At 44.3% G+C, this 25,196-nt stretch overlaps 1 long non-coding RNA gene across 1 annotated transcript; it reads left to right on the top strand.

The window, feature by feature from the left end:
- Positions 1 to 10,588: 10,588 nt before the first annotated feature.
- LOC132249814 (uncharacterized) lies at positions 10,589 to 19,322 on the top strand. Its single transcript, XR_009461315.1, has 4 exons — positions 10,589 to 10,659; positions 11,956 to 12,052; positions 17,887 to 18,034; positions 18,651 to 19,322. It is a non-coding gene; the product is annotated as an uncharacterized LOC132249814 (long non-coding RNA).
- The last annotated feature ends 5,874 nt before the right edge of the window (positions 19,323 to 25,196 follow it).

Here is a 25,196-nt window from a genome sequence, read left to right as displayed (position 1 = left end):
GATATTACATTGGAGAATAGTGGTTCACTTTCTAATGTTTTTTTCACTTTGCAAGTGAATGGGTGAAGAGACAGAAAATATTCCAAAACTATTAAAAATACTATTACAAGTATAAGCATACTACAAAAATGATGATGCACATGTTTAAAAACAGGAATTATGTTGCATAAATGGTATGCAAAACAGATAACTAACTTCAAATGCTTCAAGTATGTATGTGTGTGTTTGTAACCTAACAAACAGTAGAAAGCAAACCAAAGATGAGTCAAAGTCCCAAAGCACCATTCCATATTTTTCCAGGCTCCCAGTGTCAACAGCTTTGGTTCAGAGCTATCTCCATAGCATAGTAGGTTGTGCGCTGTAAATTTGCAGTTTTGTTGAAAACAATAATATGTTATTTCCAGTGCTTTCTGCTGTCTTAGTCTGTATGTTGGCTTTAGCAATATTATATTACTACTGATTGTTATTTTACAGGTCTACTTCATGAAACAGCAAGAAACTGTACATTTGGTTTTACTACTAAAAATGCAGGTGCACATATATTTTGCACAAGATGAAATTAAACTTTCAGCCTAACTTGTAGGTACTTCCAGTAATCTAATACTTGCAAGTTAATTTTCTCATTAATTAATATTCCCTTGGCATCTGAGAGCATATGCTGCAATAGTTTAAAGATGTATAACCATAGTATAACTTTATTACCACAAATCACAACATCAATGATGCATGTTTTAGTAGGCACAGTGATATTTAACAGAACTTAATAGTTACAACCACCATATTTAATCTTCATTGCATAACAATGTTTAATGTAGCTGAAGAGAACAGCAACTAGTGCAGTTTTAGAAAGATCTAGAAGTCAGTTAGATTTATTTGGCAATCATGCAGTGCAGCACTCCATCTCTGATTCAGCAATTTTACTCTTTCTCTGTATATTTTTCTGGTAAGTGACTTAAGTTGTGTAGCCCCCAAGTAAACTACTTCTAGTGTGACAAAGAACATTAATGAAACTGCTATATCTTCCAAGAGAGATTTTTTTTGACAACTGCCTCTTTCTATATAAGGCTTTAAACAGGCATCATCCTGCTTAAAGCCTTAGAACAGGATCAGCTGAGCTGTGTCCCAGTACAGCTGATCAGCTTCACTGAGCACCATAGACATATCTGTTGTCCTGAGTGAGGGTGCCTCTGCAAGCAGGGAAACCCAGACAGACACTGCCAGGGCCTAAGGGGCCTGATCCTACAGGAGAATTATTGGGACACAGGATCAGGCTCCTGCTGGAAGTGCCTTCCTGGAGTGGCTGGAGACTATAGACAGCTCCAGGCTGCCTCTGCACTCCAGCCAGAAAGCAAACATACATCCATAGCAAAAAAAGCAGCACCTATGTTTACTACCTATTGTTGTGGCCACAATTTTGGTTATTTGTGGCACAACAAGGGGCCTGGCCATCTGCTTGCTTTGTGCTACAATAAAAGTGTTTATGGTGTCACAAAGGCAATGTCTGTTTGCAAGCCTTAAGTGTCAAAGAATAGACTGGTATGTGGAGATAAAATCTTCTCATCTCTCAGCAGTTGGCAGAGTAGGTTGGTACATCTCCAGGATTACTATATATTTTCCTTTCTTTAACAGCTGTTCCACCCATTTCTAACACCCATTTTCACTTGAGGGGTATATAATAATATTAGACATTCACCATCCTATTCCACCCACTCACTGGAAAACTGGTAGTCTTATAACTATTAAATGTGCCTCTGTGAAACCAAAAAAAAAAATTAAAAATCAGTCAGTGCAAGGAACCATTTATATGAAAGAGAAATCTAGATTCTTGCTAGGATTTCATCAATGTGTAATCTCAATTCTAATCCACTTTATTGATTTTTGCAACATAAGAAATTATGATCCTTCTACTTGTCTGGTATGTTTGTTTGTAACTAGATTATTCACACTCCAGAGCAGTCAGTCTCCCACTCAAGAGACAGCAATGGTGAAATTAAGCGTCGTAAAACTTCAGGTATGAACCAAAGGACATCATTTTTAAAAATTAAAATGTATAATTAATGTATTTTTTTAAATATAATGGGACAAGTTCTCAGTGCAGCTTTTTGTTCTTTTCAGTATGTTGCTGGAGCTCTTCTCCAGATTCACCGTAGCTAAAAGTAGCTGATCGCTATCACTTCCCAGTCTGCCCTCCCAGATTAAAAAAAGAAGTCAGAAGGACAAAAAGGAACACACAGAAAAGCACACAAACACACTCTCTTTTCTTAAAGTAGCCAGAAGGTGGAAGTGAGGGAACTTCATTAGCCAATGACTGTTTTGAACAATGGAGCCACTAAAAGCATGATCAATAAACGCACCCTGGAAAAACTCTCCACATTTGCTTCCAGCACTAGTGGGTGGCTGAGTTTCTTCTTATAGCACTGACCCACGACATTGCCAGTATAGCCTTTCATTGACATCATCTAGTATCTTTCATTTATTTTCCCTTATTCCTGAGCAGCCTCCTGGCTAGTGTACAGGTACCCTGTAGCTTTAGACTCCCTCACTTCTGGTAGCAGGGGGTAGGGATCATTATCATCACCCACCAAATTGTTCCTTGTGTTACCTTTATCAGCTAGAGAACAGATAATTTAAATCACAATAAATTAATATGAAAAAAAATTTGAACAAGATCTTAAGTGGGACATTATGTAAAGATCAACATAACATAAAGTTGAATCTTTAGCAAACAAGATAATGTAAGTGATAAGGACATTTCACAGCATATTAATAATATATCCCATAAGTAGCCAAGATAAAATTACTTGCGGAAGCCCATTAACAAAGTTAGTCTAGAATTACTAGTCTTTTTAAACATCATATATGGGCATCTTGCTGATGGAATACTATGCTTTTTTCATCTAAGACTTTAGTTGCAGGTTGAAAATAGTGAAAACTTATATTAAATAGATCATGCATACTTTTTTATCTGACAAATGTGTTACTCCAACATTATGATCATTAGATTACTATTTTGAAAATTGCGAAAATATTAAAAAACTAAAAAGAAATAGCTAAAAACCTTAAAAACAAAAGAACACAATTTCCTTAGCAGATATCCATAACATTTAACATTCCCGTACTCATCATTAAGTGAATTTTCAAGTCACCTTGATTAAAGTAGGACCATATCTTTTCAGTTTTTAAAGGTTCTGCAGTTATAAAGAACATGATCATAACAAAATCTAGGAGCTGAAAGTTTTACCAATGTCATTAAAATAGTACTGTATAAAACATGGATGTAAAAGTAGCTGAAGATACTTTATAGTGCAATAACAACTTTAAAATTCTTATTCCATTTCTACCAACTAAAGAAAGAAGCTGGAACTGTCCATTGCACATTATACTTACTTATTAGTTGCCTCAAACTAATAAGAAGGATGCTTTAGTGAAAAGAAAGGCAACTTTTAGCCGTTTACTGATATTTTATAAAAAATAGTCTCCTCTACATGCAAATCCATAAAAAGAACCTTAGGAAACATTTTAATACAACAAATATTAAATGGATAAATTGTTAACTAACAGAACATTCTGCCTTCAAGGAAAAGAAAGACTGTCCATCTCACCATGTTGATAGGTCACAGAATTGGACCAGACCTAATGTTCTTCTAAAAGCAAAATTATCATTGCCAAATTACTTTATTGCTGATTATGCTGGGACGTGCCATAGAACTGTGTCATAGTTTCATAGATGTTAGGGTCAGAAGGGACCTACTAGCTCATCGAGTCCGACCCCCAGCATAGGCTGGAATGAGTGCTGGGGTCAGATGACCCCAGCCAGGTGTCTGTCCAATCTCCTGTTAAATACCTCCAAGGAAGGGGACAGCACCACCTCCCTTGGAAGCTTATTCCATATTTTGAAAACTCTCACTGTAAAGAATATTTTCCTGATGTCCAATCTGAATTTGCTTTCTTTCAGTTTGTGGCCATTATTTCTAGTTACTCCAACAGGTGCCCTGGTAAACATTGCATCCCCTATTTTTTGCTGCCCCTTCTGATGAGTTTGTAGGCAGCCATGAGATCTCCTCTCAGCCTCCTCTTGTGGAGGCTGAAGAGGTTCAGGTCTCCCAAATTGGTTTACATAGGGTTTTTTCTGTAGGCCTTTAACCAGACGAGTGATTCTCCTCTGAACCCTCACCAGGCCATCCACATCCCTCCTGAAGTGTGGTGCCCAAAACTGAATGCAGTACTGCAGCTGTGGCCTGACCAATGCCACATAGAGGGGAAGTATCACTTCCCTAGACCTGTTTGTGATGCACCTACTTATGCAAGAAAGGGTGTGGTTAGCTTTGCTTATCACCTCGTCACACTGTTGAGAGAGAACCATATTGAACAGTAATTGAATTCAAGGATTCTGTTATTGCACTTTAATATTCTGCAGCAGGACCTGGAGTTCTTTAAGACTCCCACAGCACCACCACAGCCCACAGCACCTTTCCTCACCCCACAGAATGGTCTCTCCCTCCCTCGCCCCCGCCCCCAGCTGGGAAGAGGCTCATGCTCAGGAAAAACATTACAGGGGCTCAGCCGGCAGGGGCATGGCCAGATGCCACTGACTGGGCAGATCCAGCTAGTGGAGGGACTTTGTCTGGCTCCCAGTGGGTCCCTCAGTCCTGCCTGGCTGAGGTGCCACACCCTGGGCATGCAGCTGGGCTGTGGCTGCTTTGCAGCAGGACTGCCTTTCTTGGCAGCCTGGCCACAGCAGCTCCTTTGCTGCTGCCTCTGGCCCCAACCCCATGGTACAGGCAAGGACCATCACAGCCCTGAAGACCGTGTGCCCTGCGCTGGCTCCAAGTTTGCCTGTCTAGGCTGAGCAGTGGAAGCATTGGAGAGAAACTATTGCTCAGTGCAGGGCAGCTCCTCCCCCTGCCAAGAAAGGCAGTGCCACCACAGAACAGGCCCAGCCCAGCTGCATGCCCAGGGGGTGGCTCTGTCTACCCTGTAGTGGGGCCCCCTTTTGGGAGGGGTCTCACACCACTGATATTATGACAGGGGCTGCTACTCCCACCAAGGGCCCTGCCCCCCCCCCCCCGCTGTAGTAGCCAGGTAGAGGTCCCTGGGTGGGGCAGGGATGGAAGTTATTTCCCCTCCCTCTTTTGTCTGGCAGAGGGTACAGCAGGTGGCTTATTCCCCTACAGAGAGTGAGTACAGTGGCAATGGGAGGCAGACCTGACTGCCAGTGGGGTAGAGGGGAGACTAACTCCCACCCTTGCTCCCCTCTGCCTCAGGGCCCTGGTGCCCCACTGCGGCAGCAGCAAGGGGGGAGCACCCAGCCGACCCAGCTCAGATCCCTGTCGGTGGAACAGGGAGGGGAGAATTTAACCCCTCTTTGGCCACCTGGGGAGTAGAGGAGAGGAGCCAGCCCAGCTGGGCTGGAGCAGAGACCCCAGTCCAGAAAGCAAGCCGGGATGCTGGACGAGTCTGCTTTAACTTAAACCAGGAGGGGTCTGGGACAGACAATGCATAAACCAGTTTGGGCCAAATCGGTTAAGTCTGATACTACATTTATCCCGGTTTATTTGAAACTGGTTTATGTGCACTGAATGTCTGTTCTGTTTCAGGTTTAAACCAGTTTCTGATCACTTAAACCAGTTTATGTGTAATGTCTGTCCTTAGCCTAAGAAATCCTTGCCTCTTGCATAATTACTTGACCATCATGGCTACAGCATCACTCTTACAATACCATAAAGAATAGGGGAAATTTTCTAGCAGTGGGTGGTATTAGGCTGTGGAATCGTCTCCCAAGGTAAGTGACAGAGCTACTACAATCCTCACCATTTCAGGAATTCATTTTTAACTGTCAAGGCATATGGAGTGATTATCCCAGATTTAGGAAGGTAACATACCTGGGAAAATGAATGCTATTTAAATAATTGCACTTTGGCTATGAATAATAGCCAAATGTGAATGAAGGGTCATTTCTCCAGTATTATTAGGGGCATTTTTAATATCTTTCATTTCTGTTATACTGTTTTTGGTTGATCACGTGTAGAAAACAGTAGGTTGTCCAAATTTTTGTATACTTTTATTAAACCCCGCAAAAAGAATTAGATAAAATCTGTAATTAGGAAAGTCTTTCAGTACTATCAGAAGTTAGACATAATGTGGGAAAATAATGACCTACATTATCATTATTATTCTAGTTCTATGCCTGTCCTAAGCATGCCTAATTCTGCGCTGATTCCAAGATGTAGTCAAATAGTCATTATGGACTAGACTGAGAATACAAAACTAATTTTAAAAAAGGACATAATTAAATTAAAAGACTCTTTTAAAGCAAAGTTTCAGAGGGATAGAATACATTGAATAATGCATTAGATACATGAAATAAAATTAGAAATTTATCCAAAAGTTAATGAAGATTAAATAAACTGGATGTAGTTTGGGACATTCTGCTGATTTTAGCAATATACTTTTTATAGAAGGCTTGAATGTCTCCATGCAATTTCTTTATTATACATGTGCATTTATTTTTAAGGAGATTTTCTAAAATGTATGCAGTATTGCAGCAAGCAAAAAACCACTCCTATTATTAATGCGTTAAATTACAGAAATATTATATGGTTTGTCCCTCATAGTTACAGAGAAAGCATTTTTTTTTTTTAAAGGAGCCCTGCACTAAACTGCAATCTGATTCTACAATTCCAACTCCTTTTTTTTTCTAGGAGTTGGTTTCCCCTGTATTGTATTTTTGTGGGGAGATATTCCAGATATGTGCCCCACCATTCACAGACACAGGGCAAAAGAAAATATTGAGATGCGTACTTAAAAATAATATTAAATAAAAGAAATAAAAATCTGTCCAATATTCTCAAGATCCTTCTTAAAAATGTGCAGCCTTTATTTTGTAGACTTATTTCATTCAAACTGCATGCAGCTGTACCCAACAGAAATCAAGACAGATGCAATCATAGCAATGTTACTGGCCATGGTAATAAAAAAAAAAAAATCTAACTTTCAGTAGCAAGAAAAACCCATGATGAGAAGATATGGGCAATTAAGAGGGATACAATTTAAATACATGTTAATAAAACAGCAATCTAAAGCAATCCATGGCAGAATAGTGGGGAAAGCAGTTTATATGACAAGAATATTATAGAGGAGGAAATAAACTTTTGTGCTCCATAGTAAGCCTTATTCAGGCAGTACAAGCTCATTAAAAAGAAAAATGTTATACGGTGTAATATAGAAAATAAAAAAGAATATTTATATTATATAATGTGCCAAAACATGAAAGACACTTTTGGCTTGGAAGCACGTGTGTGTGTGTGTGTGTGTGTGTGTCTACATCTCTATATAAAATGCACACTTTCCAGCCAATATATGCTTATTCACACACACACACACACACACACACACACACACACACACACACACACACACACACTGAAATAAGCAAATAAGTATACTATTTTCTACTTTTTCCAGTTTTTAATGGGAACCAAAATGTCTGTATATACATACATTTTGATAAATAAAGAAGTAAAGTTAGGAAGTCACTTGACCACAGTCTCCAACAGGGGTGGGCAAAATGTGACCCACCAGGCCATTCTATCCGGCCCATGGGGCCCCTAAAAAATTTGGAAAATTAATATTTCTGTGTCCCTGGCTGCCTGTTATGCGGCCCTCGGCTTGGCCAGACTCAGTAAGTGGCTCTCTGCCCAAAATAACTGCCTGCCCCTGGTCTACCATCACTCTATAAAGAGAATGTATCTTATTAGGGTTCTAACTTTGGAGACCTAATAAGTTCCAACATCTGGAATTTGAAGCTAGAAAAAATTAAAATTAGAAATTATATTGTGCAAGCTTTTAACTATAGTGCTATAAATCATTGGAAAAAAACTTATGAAGTGATGTGGTAGAATCTCTATCACGAAGTGTTTATAATTTTTTTTCTATTAGGGTGCCTTAGTTCAACAGCAAGTTGTTTGTACCAATGGATGAATTACTGGATGCAATTCTATAACTTGTGTTATTTAGGCAGTTACAATAGTTTTTTTGGCACCTATGGAAGTAATATATGGATGAGTAGTCCTGAAAGAAATTCTGCTTGTTGCTTAAGATTTACATTGTTGTTTTTTCCCCACCTGCTTTCTAGGCCTGTGTGAAGCAGCTAGTATTCGCTTCGGATTCAGATTCAGCTGATTTGGGGGACAGTGATTCAAATCACTGTCTCAAATCAATTCAGCTGAAACTGATGCGGAGACTCAGCTGCTGCCAAATTGGCTGAATTGGAGAGGTCTCATCCCCCACCTGCTCTTCCAGCCCTGTCAATAGCTGCCCCGCCCGGCCCCACCTCCCGGCTCTTAAAAAAAAAAAAAGCCCCACACTCACTGGCTTCTGCCAGGCAGGGCAACAACCCCCACTGCCCCATGCTGCATGGGGGGCATTGTCATGAGCCCCCATCCCCCTCTCACTCTCCCAGACCCAGCAACTTGTTTAAAAAATAACCAAAAAAACTCTTCCATTCACCAGATGCTGCCGGGTGGGGCAGGGAGGTGGTTCCCACTGTCCCATGCTGTGTAGAGGCTCTGCCACAGGCACCCTGACCCCCTCCCACTCTCCCAGGCCCTCCATGGCTTCCTCACCCAGCCCCAGCTCCTGGCTCTTTAAAAAAAAGGAAGAAAAAAAAGGAAAAGCCCCAGTTTCACTGGCTGCTGCCAGGCGGGGTACAATCCCTGCTGTCCCCCACTGCCCTGCACTGTGGGAGAGGGCTCTTACATGACCCCAGAAGACCCAAGGCCACTTGTGGCAGGGCACTGGTTGTGCCTGACACTTTAAAGGCCAGAATGCAGCAGCTGGCAGGTGCCTGATGAGGGCAGCCATTTTGAATCTAGGGCTGCCCATATAAACAGGGAAGTTCTGCTGCCTGGGGGCCAGGCAACATCACTACCTGGACAGAGAGCTGCTGATATCATCTGGAGGTAAGGGAGGAGCTGTAGGGGATGGTAAGGAGGCTCCTGGTCCTGGACATGACCTAAAACTGCACCCTGCTGGAAGTGAGTGGCCTGGTGGGGCTCCCAGTGGTACGAGAGTCCCCAGGAAATTCCAGGCCAGTTACCACCCTGGTGAAAGGCGGGTTGGGGCGCCTTAACCCCTAGCCCCCACGACTGGGTGGGTTACCCTTTGTTTGGAGGGCCCAGAGGGTGGACCCTCAGAGAGAGAGAAAAAGGCCATAGACTCAGGCCTGTCTAAACTTCCCCTGACTGGTCAATGCTGGGGCCAGGACCAGAAGGGTTGAAGGGCCAGGGGCCCACCACAAGGAACGCCCAAGAGCTGCGGGCCTAGGGTTCCAACTGGCCTGGAGGTGGGCCAGGGCTAGTGAGCTGAAGGTCCCAGTGGGGGGAATCACACCCAAAGGGGAAGCGGTTCAGGGAGCTATGTTGCCTGGTATGAAGGTGGATGAGACCACGTGAGGGGAGGAATCCAGGCTGGGTTCAATTAGGAGGATTCTGGGGCCCAGTGTGGGGGGTGGTGATTAGAGGAACATCTAGATGCCATCTGCAAGGCTTGGGCTGCAGTGTAGGGGAGGAATGGAGCCACAGATAGCGCCCCCTGGCATCGGGGCAAGAAATGGGCAGCCTCCTGCTTAATTACATCTATTAGTCAATTAACAACAAGGCACAGCAGGAGAGAAGGTGGGCAGTTTGCCCAAAGAAGCCCCGTTACACTACTGTGGCAGCCGGTGAGTGTGGATTTGTTGTTTTTCTAAAGAACCGGGAGCTAGGGCTGGGCAGGGCAGCTATGGGGGGGTGGGCTGGGAGAGTGGGTGAGGGATGGTGGATTGTGGCAGAGCCCCCTGCACAGTGTGGGGCAGTGTGGGGCAGCAGGGATTGCCCCCCCCCCCACCACCTGGCAGCAACCAGTGAGCCTGGGGTTTTTCCTTTTTTTTAAAAAAAAAAGCCGGGAGCTGGGGCTGGGTGGGGCAGCCATGGGAGGGGGGCTGGGAGAGCAGGCAGGGGTTGGGGGGTGTTCAGTGGGGCTGGGGGATCAGGCAGGGGATGAGGCCTAGCAGGGGTCCCCCTATGGTCCCCTCCTCCAGTCTCCCCTCCCCCTACTTACCAGTATAGAGTCCAGGTCCAGCTCCCTGTGGCAGCGAGCAGGGACTGCCTGAATCGCCAAAGGTCTCCAAATCTTTTCTGAATTGATTCGAAGAACTTCAAATAGGTTCGGACCTTTTAATTGGTCTCCTGATTCGATTTGGATTCGGAGATTTGGCTGCTGAATCAGGCCAAATCTCCTCCAAATAAAATCAGCACCTGAAGATTCACACAGCCCTACTGCTTACCAGGGCAAGCTTGTATTGCCCATGGTCAAGTTGATTGTAAATTTAATTGGCTAATATGCAAGCATGGATATCCTAGTTATTTCTGGTAACTGGCTGTCACAGAGCACAGAGGTGCCCTGTTCCTAGAGAGGGGAAAACTGCCAGGGAAAGAGCCCTAGCAAGGAATAAGGAGCCCAGCTGGGGGTTGCCAGGGCAACCAGGAGGTCAGCTGACTGAAAGGGGCAGGGCCTGGCTCCTATATAAAGCACAGACAGGAGGCCAGAGCCAGTTCCCTGCCAGCAGCCACAGAGGCAGGATCTCCCCAAGCCAGGATGCGAGGAGAAGCTTAACTGCAGGTACAGCTTGACCTGAGTTGAGCAATGTTGTTTTAGCCGGGCGGCTTTAAGTTATGTTATAGCCTAGGGGCTTGTGTTTTGCTTTGTTGTTGTTATCACCGGTGGTTTGGGTGAGGCTATAAGGGGATGAAGGAGGCCTCATAGGAGACTCACAGCGGAGTGTGAGGACCCCAGCGCCAGTGAGGGCGCAGCATATGGGGTGCATAGACCCCAGCTCCAGAGAGGGGCATTTGAGAAGCCCCAGGGTGGGCGTGGTGAGCCCAGAGAGGGGGCCATGTTGAGAAGCCCTAGTGCGGGTGTGGCAAGCCCCAGAGAAAGGAGGCACTATTGCGAAGCCCCAGTGTGAGCACGGAGGGCCCCAGGAGGGGGCCGCATTATTGAGGAGCCCCAGTGTGGGGTGCGGAAGACCCCAGAGTGGGGGCCGCATTGTAGATGAGGCCTGGAGAAGAGGGCACAGAGTGAGATCAGTGCTAGGGCTCTCCCTGGCCCTGAGGGAGCATGTATCCAAGGAAGGAGGACCCAGAGAGACCAAGAAGGGGCCAGATAGTGATAGAGCTGAGACAACGGCTATTCCATTGGCGAGGTGTGGACTGCGGTGTAGTGAAGGAAACGGAGCTGCAGATAGCGCTCCCTGGCAACGGGGCAGTACAATGGCAGCCTCCCGCTAATCGACATCAATTAATTAATTAACAGCAAGGCATGGCAGGAGAGAAGGCAGGCGGTTGCCTCAGGAACAGGTATGGGGGCCACATTTTAGCTCGGCCCAGAACAGCCACTTGTTACACTGGCACTGAGGAATCTTTTAATAAAGCATTTTTGAAAAGTAGGATTTGTACAGTAAAAATGTGTAGTAATTTTTCAACATCTTGGATCTATGTTCATTCTAGACAGAATGATAATGGGCTGATTTGATGAATCAGTTAGCTGCAAAGGCTCCAAAAAGGTTGATCTATGGAAGAAATATACTGATGAGTACTCCTGAAATAAATTCTAATTCTAAAATGATAGATTGTAAAGGTTAGTTGTGGGGGGGGAGTTTGTTTGTTTTTATTTTACATATTTTTCCTTTGGGCGCTTTACAGAGTTTTTTACTTGATTACCTATGACAGTGGAAAACTCCTGTCCACTGCTTTCCTCTTTCTTTATGCAAGCTTGGGACAAGCATCAGGTATTGGCCAATGGTGGAATAAAAATGGCATTTGATTGAGTATTGAATAACAGGCTTCAGCGCCAGAAGCTTCCAGTCCTGATGAAAAAAAATTATGGAGTGGTGAGTTTGGATGTCCTGATTTATAGGCACCTAGGCAACTGATCCAAGACAAGATCAGCAATGGACAGAACAACCTGGAATCCCCCAGCACTGGACAAAGACAAAATGGCCAATGGCCTCAAGGTAAAGGTTTGGAGCAAGGTGATAAACAACCTGAAATTCAGTGATGACACTGATTTGCTAGAGCGGGGAAAATAAGGGCTTGTAGAGTCAGGACTGGCAAACAACTTAGGCTGTATATCAGTGTGAACAAGACAAAGATGCTCTTCTTTCTAAGGAGAAAAGAAGAGGCATGTACAGATATTAAAGTAAGTAGTAGCCATATAGCCATGTGAAAAGCTTGGTCTATCTCAAAAGCCTTATTACACAGGACAGCAATGACTCTAATGGGGTTGTGGGGAGGATAAAACTTGCATAAGCAAATCTGGTTAACCTGGAGAGACAATGTGTGACTGGTTTCGTACACATTGACCTTGTCTACACATGCGAATTTAAGATGCATTAGCCATTTTTAAGGTGCATTAAGGGTGCAGGTCTACATCTATGTGCCTTTAATGTGCCTTAACAATGGTGATTTTAGGTTACATGCATCTAAATTTGATACCTACAAAAGCAGGTATCAAATTTAGGCACAAATAACTCAAGCACATTAACGCACATATAGACGTGCTAAGGCACATTAACGCTGTGTATGCCGACTGACTTAGGGCTAACTTTAGTCCCAAGTCTGTCTGCATACTGCGTTAATGTGCCTTAGCACATGCATGTGTAGATACGTGCCTAAATCACCTGAATGCAAATGCGCATTAAGTTTAGGTGCATGTAAAAGAAAAGCATGTGTAGACACACCCTGTGTTAACTATATGACAGAGGAAGGAAGGCTTTTCATTTAACCTATTATTTATTAGATTTATAGTTATATATATATATGCTGGCAGGAATTAGAAGTCAGGTAGAAAAGCAGATGAAGGATCTACTGAAATATATGAGAAACATAAGCTGTTATATAAAAAATAATTCTGAGGAAGGAACTGAATATTGTTTGGCCTATGAGTGTAGGGGTAGTGTCTGATATTCAACTTCACACTTACAAAGTACATGTAGCTGGCCTGGCATGGTGGCATGGCTGCTGCTCTGACTACTGTTCCCAAGAGAGGCCTGATTCTTGCTGAGACTCTTTCCAGCCATGAGTTGATGGAGAATTTGCCTCTGTGAGACACAAAACAACACCCAGTCTGGGCGTTTACCCTGTTTGGCTTGTACTGTCCTTGGGAGATTTTCCACCCCTACGCTCCCACCACAGGCCTCCGTGTATTTTTACTATTTCACCCTGTTTGGCTTATGCTGTCCTTATGTGCCTGTTGACATGACCCTTATGGGGTCTGGATTGGGAGATCCTCCACCCCTATACTCCCACCACAGGGCTCTGGCTCCGGCTGTAGCATTGACTGCACTCTGACCCTTAGGCTAGCCTGAAGAGCCCCTTAACAGTAAGTCCCTTGCTTCACACTGGGGATCCTCGACAGTCCATTTTCTATGAAAGTAAAAAAAACGTGGGCAGTCAGACTGCCTTTCACCCACTTACAGCATGTGTCCTGTTGTCCAGGGGACTCTCCCTTCATTTCTGGCATCATTTTACTTTCACTCCTTGAGGGATCCAGCCAGTCAGGGCTGGTACTCTCTGCCCAGCTGCGGCTCACAATTCCTATAGGAGAAGGACCCACATGGGATAAGTCAGGGGCAGGCCTCCCTTGCCAGCATCTGGGTGTCTCCTTCCTGGAATTTTGGGCTGCTGCACAAGCAGCAAGCCCAACAGCACCCAGCACTTTGGCTGTGACACGGGTGGCCAGGAGGGACCTTCACCAGCATGCAGGTATGGGAGAGGGTGCAAGTGGGGGGGCTGTCTCCTCCTGACCCTCTCGTCCTATTACAGTGCAGTTAAAATGCAACTAGACAAATGTTCAAAACGTTTAGCATGTGTTAAGTGCCCTCATGGCATTGCAAAACTGTTCCTTCTCAAGTGAGGGTTATTTCCTGTCTTGTCCTACTTTAATAAGTTATGACATTCCAACAATTTGCAACTATTGCAAGTGAATGGTGAAACCACCCTAACACGTACTAGCTTTAAAGTGTCACAAGATGACAATGATTTGCAGCTTTTGCAATTGAACATGTGACAAGGTCTTTGATCACTTTGTTTCTGTGGATGACTGGTGGCTTAAAATATTCTTGAAATCATTACTGACCCCTCAATTTCCTCTTTCTGGGCTGTCCTTCTCTCTGCCTATCATTGGCCTTTATCCCAAAGTGAATGAGAAAACGACATACTTTTTCAGGAAGCAGGAATCTGGCTGCCAGCCTTGGAAGGCTGTATGTCCTCACCAAACTTACCTTGTCCTCCTCACTTTTTCACAGTATAAGAGCATGCTTTTAGCCAAGAAATGCGGCAGGAAGCAGGGGCCTAGCAGGATGCCTGATTGCCCTGGGCGGCAGTAGTGCACGAGGCCGTGTCACTGGCTGCACTACCGGTGACACAGCAGCAGACAGTTTGTCAACTCAGGTTTTTTCTGTTATGGCGTTGGTGCCAGGGCCTGTTGCCTTGGTTGCCCCACCTTTTACTACACTACTGCATTCCACATGAAGCCATGGGACATTTGTTTATGGTCAATAATATCATCTTATTGTCTTACTAATCCTGATAATTTTAATTACAAATATTTACTGAAAAAACTGTAACCAACTGTGGAGCTGGACATACATTTCTGAATTCATTTTAATGGGTTATCTAGACATGGTGACAGGGTGTGCTGTGTGGCAGAACTTCCCAACAGTGAGTGTGGGCATTGGGAAAGATGGTGAAATAAAAATTGTTGCTGTGGGAGGTAACACACAGGTCTGTGGTACTAGAGAAGAAACTGAAAGACTGATTCTGGCTGTGGAAAGTCCCAAACTAATGTCAAATTGGAGAAATGACAACTATATTTCTTGAATAGTGACTCCTTTCCTTGAAGACAAGCTTCTGCCTTGACATGTATTTTAATACTGGGTGCACTGACTGACAGGCATATCTAACCTGGAGCTGAAAACAAAATGTGATTTCTGGCCTCAGTTCCCTTGTAAATGCCATTAAAGACCAGCTGCTCCCCAATCTCCACTTTGCAGAATGCACACATTCATTCTTCTTGAAGTGCAGTCTGGGGTGTGAGTGGCTGAAGAAAGCCTGAGGAGGGATTTAGCTCACAGTGACACTTACAAGGAAGCTTAAGTGACGAGGCCAGTGTTCATGGTCAGCTTCAGGGTGGGCACATGAGTCAGTCAATACACCAAGGGCATCAGGTCCAGCAGGCTGTCAATTAGTAGATGTCACTTTTCCATACACTGTGTATTAAACAACAGGATTTTTCCTAGTCTGCTTCATGTGTATTTCTGTCTTAAAATGTTAATAAACCATCATTCTTCCCCTCACCTGATACACAGCTACTCTCTGAATTAAAAGCCAGGTCTGAGACAGAAAGATTAGCTCTGGATTTCCATAGAATTTGGATGCAACTTTTCATTTGGAGGGATAACTGCAGAAGGTTTACTGCAAAATTTGGATGCCACTGGCAATTACATAAATAAGCTTTTGGGATGGAGTCACTCCCTTTTAGTGTTATAATGTATTAACAACTGTTTGCAGCCCTGCATCTCAAGTATCATCCTTTAGCTTAGAGTAATCTTCAAACACTATGGTATACGTCTACAAAGAAAGAAAGGGAATTGATTGTGGTAGGAAACAAAGCACAAAGTTCCTTTCAGTCACTGGAACCATACTACAGTTGTTAGAAGTTCATTATTCAGCAGGTGCCCTTCAGAGGGCAACCTTATTATATCTTGTCTAAATTAAACTGAGTTTCTCTAGAACGATTTTACAGGTTCATGTAGTTTGTCAGAGATTTAGACTCTATTGAAAACTATTTCATAGTTGGTAGGGTCGGAAGGCACCTGAGCAGATCATCAAGTCTGACCCCTTGCCGTGGCAGGAAAAAGTACTGGGGTCAAATTACCCTGGCAAGGTGTTCGTCTAACCTCCTCTTAAAGACCCCCAGGGTAGGAGCCACCACCACTTGACTTGGAAGTTGGTTCCAGATCCTAGCTGCCCTGACTGTGAAGTAGCACTTCCTGAGGTCTAGTTTAAATCTACCCTCTGCCAGCTTGTGACCATTATTTCTAGTCACTCCTGGTAGTGCTCGGGGGAACAGGGACTCTCCCAATGCCTGCTGGTCCCCCCCTGACTAGTTTGTAACAGGCCACTAGATCCCACCTCGGCCTTCTCTTGTGGAGGTTGAACAGGTTCAGGTCCCGTAGCCTCTCCTCGTAGGGCCTGCCCTGCTGCCCGCTGATCATGCGGGTAGCCCTCCTCTGAACCCTCTCCATGTTGCCCACATCCCTCCTGAAGTGCGGCACCCAGAACTGGATGCAGTACTCCAACTGCGGCCTGACCAGTGTCGCATAGAGGGGGAGGATCACCTCCTTGGACCTGCTTGAGATGCATCTGTGGATGCATGACAAGGTGTGGTTGGCCTTCCTGACCACGTCCTCACACTGTTGGCCCATGTTCATTTTGGCATCAATAATGATTCCAAGATCCTTCTCTGCCTCTGTGCTGATGAGAAGGGAGTTCCCCAGCCTGTAGGTATGCTGCTGGTTCTTCCTTCCCAGGTGCAGCACCTTGCACTTGTCAGTGTTAAAACCCATCCTGTTCTCATCTGCCCACCCCTGTAACCTGTCTAGGTCCGATTGCAGCCTATTCCTCCCTTCTAGCGTGCCCACATCCCCCCACATCTTAGTGTTGTCAGCAAATTTGAATAGGGTGCTTTTTACCCCCTCGTCCAAGTCACTGATGAAGATGTTGAACAGCGCAGGTCCGAGGACCTAGCTCTGGGGGACCCCACTGCCCACATCCCTCCAGGTTGAAAATGACCCATCCACCACCACTTTTGGGTCTCTTGAAACAAAGTGAACAAACTCAGGAATGTCAGAACTGGAAGGAAAAGGTATGGCATGTATACAGTTTCAAACTCAGTGCAATTTTTAGTGAATGAATATGTAAAAGTCTTTAAAAGTCACACAGGATTTTCCTATCTTAACTCCAGTATTGAAAACAAAAATGCAGTCTGCTCTTTCAAACACGTACCATATTGCACTTATTTTAATCCAAAGCAGACATATTTTTATATTGGATTATAGACTCCTGTGTAATTGTAGTCTTGGTTTATGAAGCAAGCAGATTCTGTATATACCTGCAGCTGACATGGAAGCTGGATGAAACTGTTACTAGAGGTTTTTTTTAAGGTGTTAGTCGAATAGAAAAAGAAACATGGAAAGGTTTCCATAATACCTTTTTTGAGTCTTAAAAAGTAAAAATACTGGAAGGGGTTCATCTTAACAGCTCATCTAGAGGAGATTTTTAAATTCATTTATTAATGTGTATACATTTAATTTTCATTCTATATCCAACAAGGGAGAGAGAGAAAATCTTGACAATGTATTGTTGAGTACAACTACTACACATCCAGTGCTAGGGAAAAAAGTCTAACAAAAGAATGTTCTTTAAAAAGAAATTAGTTTCTATGCTGCATTCTAATATAAAATAAAAGCCATGATATTATTTTCCAATAACATATGTCTTCTTCCTTCAGGGAATAAAACATAAAAGGAGTAGGGGCCACATTCAGAGGCAATTTTGGGTAGACCTGGCATAGCAGATTTTTGGTTAATTGCCAATAGCAACAAATCTGGAAAAAAAATAAGGGTTGGGCTGAATCCAGAATTTTAATTTTTTTTTTTTTTTTAGTGAATCGGAAAAGACAAAAAATAATTCATTTAAAAATATTGACACATTTTGACCCTTCCCAACTTGAAACAGGAAGTAGACTGGTGGTTATTTTGACTTTTAATTTTCTTCATCATTGCAGGGAAGAGAGAGAGAGAGTGTGTATTGATCTGAATGAAAATATACTCTTTAACTCAACTAAATAAAAAAACCAAAAACAAACAACTCTACAAGAATGGAGGCAACTGAAGCAAGAATGAGTGGGAGAAGGGGACTCTTCACTGTTCCAGGTACCACTCCATGATTTGAGAACACTTCACATGGATGATGGGTAAACCAGATGTGGAGAAGAGAGAATGGTATCCTATGATCCTATCAAGAGAAACAGAGGTGCTGATCTCTATAGAAGAGATCTCTAAAGGCTTCCGCCCAGAGCCTCCAGATGCTCCATTGTCTGTGACCACTTATCCCAACCCCAGCATTAGCCTGGTACTTGCAACTTTGCATGTCCAGGGGCAGACCATAAAAAAACAATCCTAGATCCTATTCTGTGAGAATGGGATTTGACTTGATTGCACTTGCAAGCCACGTGGGAAAAGGGCCACCAGGATGCCCTTATCCATGAGATGGGAAAAGAAAGAACTGTGGACTTGCACTTCAGTTAAAAGAGATCATGACCAGGTGACTAGGAACTGGAAAGGGACATGGAGGCCCAGAATCACCTCCACGACCACCTTCAGGCCCATTTAGAGGAGTAGAAAGGGGTGTTTCTCAAGTGATAGGCTGAGGCTACAGCCTAGCTTTTGAAGCAAGCTATAGCCTCAGGGAAAGAGTAATTGTCTGCTCAAATCACTGGGTGAGTCTCTTGGCTTCCATTGTATAACTCTTGCCTTTTTGCTCTTGCAGATTTTATGCAAAATGCAGCAGGCACTCAGTACCCCAGGAAAGCAATGCACAATCACCTCCAGCTGTCACTGAGCACCTGCAACCTGGACTTGAGTCACCCAAAGGTGCATTCAACTGTCATCATGGAGCTGGTAAATCGGTTCTTGAACAGCTCCCTCCTACCATCCAAGGTTGCCTGTGAAATGCTTCATGAATCATGGAGGCAAAAGAGAGAGAGGGTGTTCCAGAGTGGATTGGAAGAAAAGGTAAATGCTCACACTGTTATCTCTTTGCTGGGAGTGGTACTGGCAGAATTTCTCTGACTCATCAAGAAAGCCGAAGTGGAGCTGTGGAGAATTCTTGTATGTGAGTCACTAGGATCACAACTGCCTGACAATGATAACAAGAGGGCTGCCTGGTCTGTGAAATCTTGGCTACCGACTGTAAGCAAGCTATGGGAATATGGCCATAGGTTTTAAGGGCACAAGCAAAGCAATGGCTCACATCCCAACTGCTCTGTGGGAAACACAGCTGGTAAGCCTTTTTAGTATACTACCTTTGCAAGTTTTCCACATGATCTTTTGTGAGTCTGGGTCTACTGGTCTGCATGAGCAAAGAATATACTTTGTGATGCTTTGAATGTATTCTTGTATAAGCCTCATTTTACAGTTGTTACCTGTGTAAAATGGTAATTTCCCCATTATGATTTTTTTTTGTCATTCTGGCAGACAATATGGAGTCATTTGGCCTTCCTGATATAAATCTGAGAATCATAGAAAGTTAGGGTTGGAAGGGACCACCAGAAGGTCATCTAGTTCAACCCCCTGCTGAAAGAAGACCAGCCCCAACTAGATCATCCCAGCCAAAGCTTTGTCTAGCTGGGTTTTGAAAACCCCCAATGAAGTTTCCACCACCTCTCTGGGTAACCTGTTCCAGTGCTTTACTACCCTCCTAATAAGACAATTCTTCCTAATATCTAACCTAATCTTCCCTTGCTGCAACTTGAGACCATTGCTCCTTGTTCTGTCATCTTCTACCACTAAGAATAGTGTAGCTCCATTCTCTTTGAACCCCACTTCAGATAGGTGAAGACTTCTAATAAGTCTCCTCCCAGTCTCTGCTTCTCTAGACTAAATGATCCCAGTTCCCCCAAGTCTTCCCTCATAGGTCATTTACCCCAGCTCCCTCACCGTTTTTGTTACCCTCCGTTGGACTCTCTCCAATTTGGCCACATCCTTTTTGTATTGGGGTGCCCAAAACTGAACACAGTACTCCTAGATATGGCCTCACCAGTGCTGAATAGAGGGCAATAATTACTTCCCTTGACCTACTGGCAACACACCTACCAATGCAGCCCAGTATGCCATTAGACTTCTTGGCAATAAAGGCACACTGTTGGCTCATATTCAGCTTACTGTCCACTGTAACCCCCAGGTCCTTTTCTGCAGAGCTGCTGCCCAGCCAGTCAGTCCCCAGCTTGTACTGGTGCATGGGATTGTTCCATCCTAAGTGCAGGATGTTGCTCTTGTCCTTGTTGAACCTCATAAGATTCCTTTCGGCCCAATCCTCCAATTTATCTATGTCACTTTGAATCCTAGCCCTAACCACCAGCGTATCTACTACTCCCAGCTTGATGCCATCTGCAAACTTGCTGAGGGTTCGCTCTTTGTCATCTTCCAAGGCACTGATGAAGACATTGAACAAAACCAGCCTGGAACCAACCCCTGCTGGACTCCACTGGATACCGGCTGCCAACTAGACATTGAGCCATTGATTACTACTCTCTGAGCCCAATGCTCTAGCCAGTTTTCTACCCACCTTACAGCCCATTCATCCAGCCCATGCTTCCTTAGCTTGCCTGTGAGAATGCTATAGGAGACCATAGCAAAAGCCTTGCTAAAATGAAGTTACACTACATCCAACGGTCTTCCTACATCCACAGAGCCAGTCAGTCATAGAAGGTAATCAGGTTGGTCAGGCATGACTTACCATTGGTGAATCCATGCTGACTGTTCCTAATCACCCTTTTCGCCTTCAAGTGCTTACAAATGGATTCATTGAGGATCTGTTCCATGATTTTTCCAGGGATTGAGGTGAGGCTGGCTGGTCTGTAGTTCCCTGGATTCTCCTTTTTCCCTTGCTTAAATATGGGGACTATGTTTGCTCTTTTCCAGCCATCCAGGACCTCTCCTGATCATCATGAGTTTTCAAAGATGATGGCCAATGACTGCAATCATATCAGCCAACTCCCTCAGCGCCCTCGGGTGCAACCCATCCAGCCCCATGGACTTTTACACATCCAGCTTTTCTAAGTAGTCCCTAACCTGTTCTTTCACCACTGAAGGCTGCTCACCTCCTCCCAAAACTGTGCTGCCTAGAGCAGCAGTATGGGAGCTGACCTTGCCTGTGAAGACTGCAAATGGCAGGAGTGCTGTTTCTAATGTCAGGAGTTGGGAGTGATTTCTAATTCAGGAACCTCTTTGTTTGCCTTTGGTAAAAAAAGAATTGGGGATTGTAGCTGTTGATATCTGCTGACTTAAATACAGTGCTGGAGCACTGCCTAGTTCACCCTTGCCTCCACCTTTGCTGAGTATGAAGAGAGCAGTGAACTGTAACTAACAATCATACTCTTTCCAGATTTGAAGCCAAGAATAGTTTAAGAGTTAGCTGGTGATCTCTGGACTGTAGTCCACACCTGTGATGACTCAATAGATGAAGTCTCATGTGGAGCTGAACCAACTAAAGATACATAAAATATCTCTCTCTTAATTCCCCACATCTTTCTCAATTCTTCACATCACTAACAACACTGTACTTGAAGTGGCTACTGTAAATTACTGGTTCCCACTCCTGGCTTCTTTGCTGCAAAACTTCCATAACAACTTTGAGAAAAAGAGACCTCTTTTCTCTTCTCCACTCTAAAGTGGGGCCATAGAAGAATGCTGTTAATGAGCAGCCTTACACTGTGGGCTCCCTCAGTCATCTGTCTGGTTTGCTATCATGGTGGATTTGGGATTGGGAGCAATAGGGCAACATTGCTGCTTGAAGTAGTAGCATCATCAGCAGGTGATCCTTTACAGTGTATATGGGATATGCCTATGTTGAGGCAGCAGATAGATTAGTCATGCCTCCAAAGATATAAATCCTGACCATTTGTTTCTGGTCTACCCATTAACCCTAGAAATTAGACAGTTAGGATATCTTTGGTGCCCTCCACCTAGCACCATGCTTCAGGACCTGTGCTTCCAATATTCTTGTGAAATGTGGCTTGAGGCACCTCCTGAAATGTCCTCTCTGCTTTTATTTTTGGGGTTTATGAGTCCAGAAGAGGAGTGGGTGGGGCAACACTTCTTGTCTTGATAGAGCAACGAAGTGCTTTGCCACTATAGTATAATGCACTTAGCAACAGATGCTTTCCAGCAAAATGTTTCATCTGGTAAAAGAAGATGGTTTTCATGAGAGGAAGACAAACAAAACAAAAAACAAAAAATATTTCCTACTTAGAAAAAAAATTCAGCCCAAGAAGCCAGCACTAGTATGGCAGGGTACAGAGAAAGAAAATTCCTTGCTTGGAAGATGTAGTATACTAGGAAAGGTCTTTCCAAGACCTGCTATTTTCTACATTACATTTTGTAAAGACAATCTTTTGAAACCATTTTTTTTTTTATAAAAACAGGGTGGTCATACCTACCTTTTGTGAAGGGGCTGATCTGAATGCACATTGTGAGCATACTTCATCAGGGACCAGACCCCCTATAGAATATATGCATCACTTCTCCTGGCTTCTGGATCCTCATCAGTCTTAGGCAGGAGCCAGGCACCTAGCTGCTCATGCTGGAGCATGTTTAGAAAGGGAACTGCAGACTAGTGAGTTAAGATACCTCTTGGGTTGGAAGCTGCTAAGGGGGTTATTTTCTATTGAATTTTGGACTTTGGTTCCCACAACAGGAAACAAAAAGCTCCTGTTACTAAAAAGGGGAAGGCACAGCAGGCTAGTCTAGCTGTGTAGGTAAGCAGGCAACTGAAACAAGATTAGCTGCACAACAAGAAACTGGAAGAATAGGGCAGATTCCCAGGCAGCCATGAGATAGTCCAACTACTTGCAGCCTTTATCTAAGTGGCAACAGGGAGGAGCAGGCTGACTATTAGATGTAAGCAGAAACACCTGTGCTGGACTAGGGAATCGCCTGACCCAAGAGGGTGAGGCTCCAGGGCATATAAACCCAGAACCTGAAAGAAGGCAGGCCTGGTACATTATAGGGAACAGAGCTCCTGGGAGAGGGGGGCTGCAGGAGACACCTTGGCAGGCACCAAAACATAGTGACAGCTCAAGGGAAGGAGGGCTAGCAAGACATTTTTCTATGCCTAGAGTGGAGGAGGTTTTGTTTAATGTGGTGACTTGCTGCAGTTTTATACTGGCCAATGTGATATGGCTGTTAGGGGTGGAAAGGAGGCCACAGGGATACCCAAGGGGCATGCTAGGTTTAAGCCCTACCACAGGCAAGTGTACAACACAGGTAGGCTAAGGCCAAGAGGGCCAGAGCCTGAGCTCGATATGAGTAACAGGTGACCTGAGGCTGAGAGGGCTAAGGCCTGAGCCAGAAAGGGGCAACAGAGGCAACCTGAGGCCAAGGGGGCCAGAGGGCCCAGAGCCTAAAATGTGATGCAGTGGACCTAGATTGAGGGGGCCACAGTCACAGGAAAGGGGACAAGCTAAGAAGGCTGAAGCCCCAACAGTTTTTAAGGCCCAAGAGGGTTAAGTGTCATGGTGGGGATGGGTGGCCCTTCTGAAGTGATGTCATATACTACCTGCAAGATGTGGGTATGGCTATGGGTCCAGATGGAGGACATGAACACCACCCTTAATATGTCTGGTGTCCTAAGGCACTAACAGCCAGAAAAGCTGCAACAGATTGGCCGAGGGCAAATTTGCAGTGGACTGGACCCACTCTGGGCCCTCAGGGCAGCCTCCTAGCCTTCCCCCCTGCCCCCTTTAAAAAAAAAAACCAAAAAAAACTCTCCCCCCCCAAAAAAAAACCCAAACAAGGCATAGCAGGAAACAATAGGGAAGGACACCCCAAGGGGTTGGATTGACCCGAAGCCACTTGTCCACCAGAGGGCACCAATGAGCACAGGTCCTGTCACAGTGCCTGAAGTCATTTTTCATCATATTATAGATGTCATTTCTTAGTTCTGGCCCTGGGAACTAAAATGACCAAGATCTTAAGGGTCTATATTATCCTTATCTCCTAACTAAGTGTCTGTAAGCTATAGATACTCAACATCTTGAAAATCATCTCACTTCTATTTCAGTGCCAACTGGGTTTAATGTCAGATCTACACAGCACAGTTCCATACCATGTAGGAACACATGGGCTAGCTCTGAACAAGGTATAGCTATATTTGCATGGACTTCTATCTAAGCTAATTAGTCCTGTAGAACAGCTGGGTATATTAGCTTGGCCAGAATTGCATGTTGATACAGTTATAATGCTTCTTATGTCTGACTTAGACTTGGTAGATCTGTGTGACACTACTTTGTTTCATGTACATATGACCTAAGTTTCCAAATATAGAAAGCCAAGTCTAAGAACATAGACATACGCTTAGGTAGGTGTATAATAGATATGGGTATACTGATGTGTGGACATACAATAGTATCTTGTTTCTGTTGTCTGTCTAAATGGTAGCTTTCTACTCACACAGGTGGTGTTTTGGTACTTGCATGCAGGCAGTGATCCTATTATTCTGGCACTGTTGACACATCAGTATCAGTGCATGTGGCGTAGGCAAGTACACGGTTGCTTATATGCACTTATTCTAGACACACACCAGCAACTAAATCATGAAAAATAGCTGGCCAGACAGCCATGACTAACAGGAGTTAGAGGAAAAATGAAAGCCCACCCATGTTTGGCTCCAAGAGCGGAGTGGTTGGGACACTTGTCCAGGAAACTGAAGACCTGCTTCTAGCTCCCACCCTGCTTGCTCAGAGTGGGTCTGAAGTCTGACTGAGCACTGCGCTCTAACCGTTATGTCATAGGTTAGGAATTATCCAGATCCCTCTCTGACATTCCTTTTGGAGCTGGTCCCCTGGGCAGTCGAGAGAGGTATGTATGTTGGGCCAGGGAGAAGGCTCTGGATTCTAGCTCTGGCCTTTATTTCTCAATAGGGCAGAAGCTTCCCCACTTCATAGTTCTCTGTCCAATGGCTATTAAATGTAAAGGACAGTGGTTCAGATTCAAAAGGAGTTCCAGAGAAGGTTATGAAAAATGCTAACCTGTGGTCTATCAGTTAGAACGCAGTGCTGGGAAGTTGAAAAGGTACAGGTTTGAACTCTGGTATCTAGGCAAAGTGGGAGAGGGCTACAACTTTGGTCTTTAGCTTATTGTGCAAATGCCCTGACCACTTTGCTATTGAGGCCAATGCATGGGAAGGCTTTCTTCCTCCCAAATTTTCTTAACCTTGCACTCGGGTACATGCATATGTAGCCATGTACTTCATGCACTCAGTCTGTATGCATGCACTTACATGTCCACAGTATAAAGAGAATGCCCAAACCAGCCA

Source organism: Alligator mississippiensis, chromosome 4 (genome assembly GCF_030867095.1).
Source record: "Alligator mississippiensis isolate rAllMis1 chromosome 4, rAllMis1, whole genome shotgun sequence".
Lineage (NCBI taxonomy): Eukaryota > Metazoa > Chordata > Crocodylia > Alligatoridae > Alligator > Alligator mississippiensis.
The sequence above is the reverse complement of the archived record's forward strand: the minus strand, read 5'-3'. Positions and strand labels throughout refer to the sequence as shown.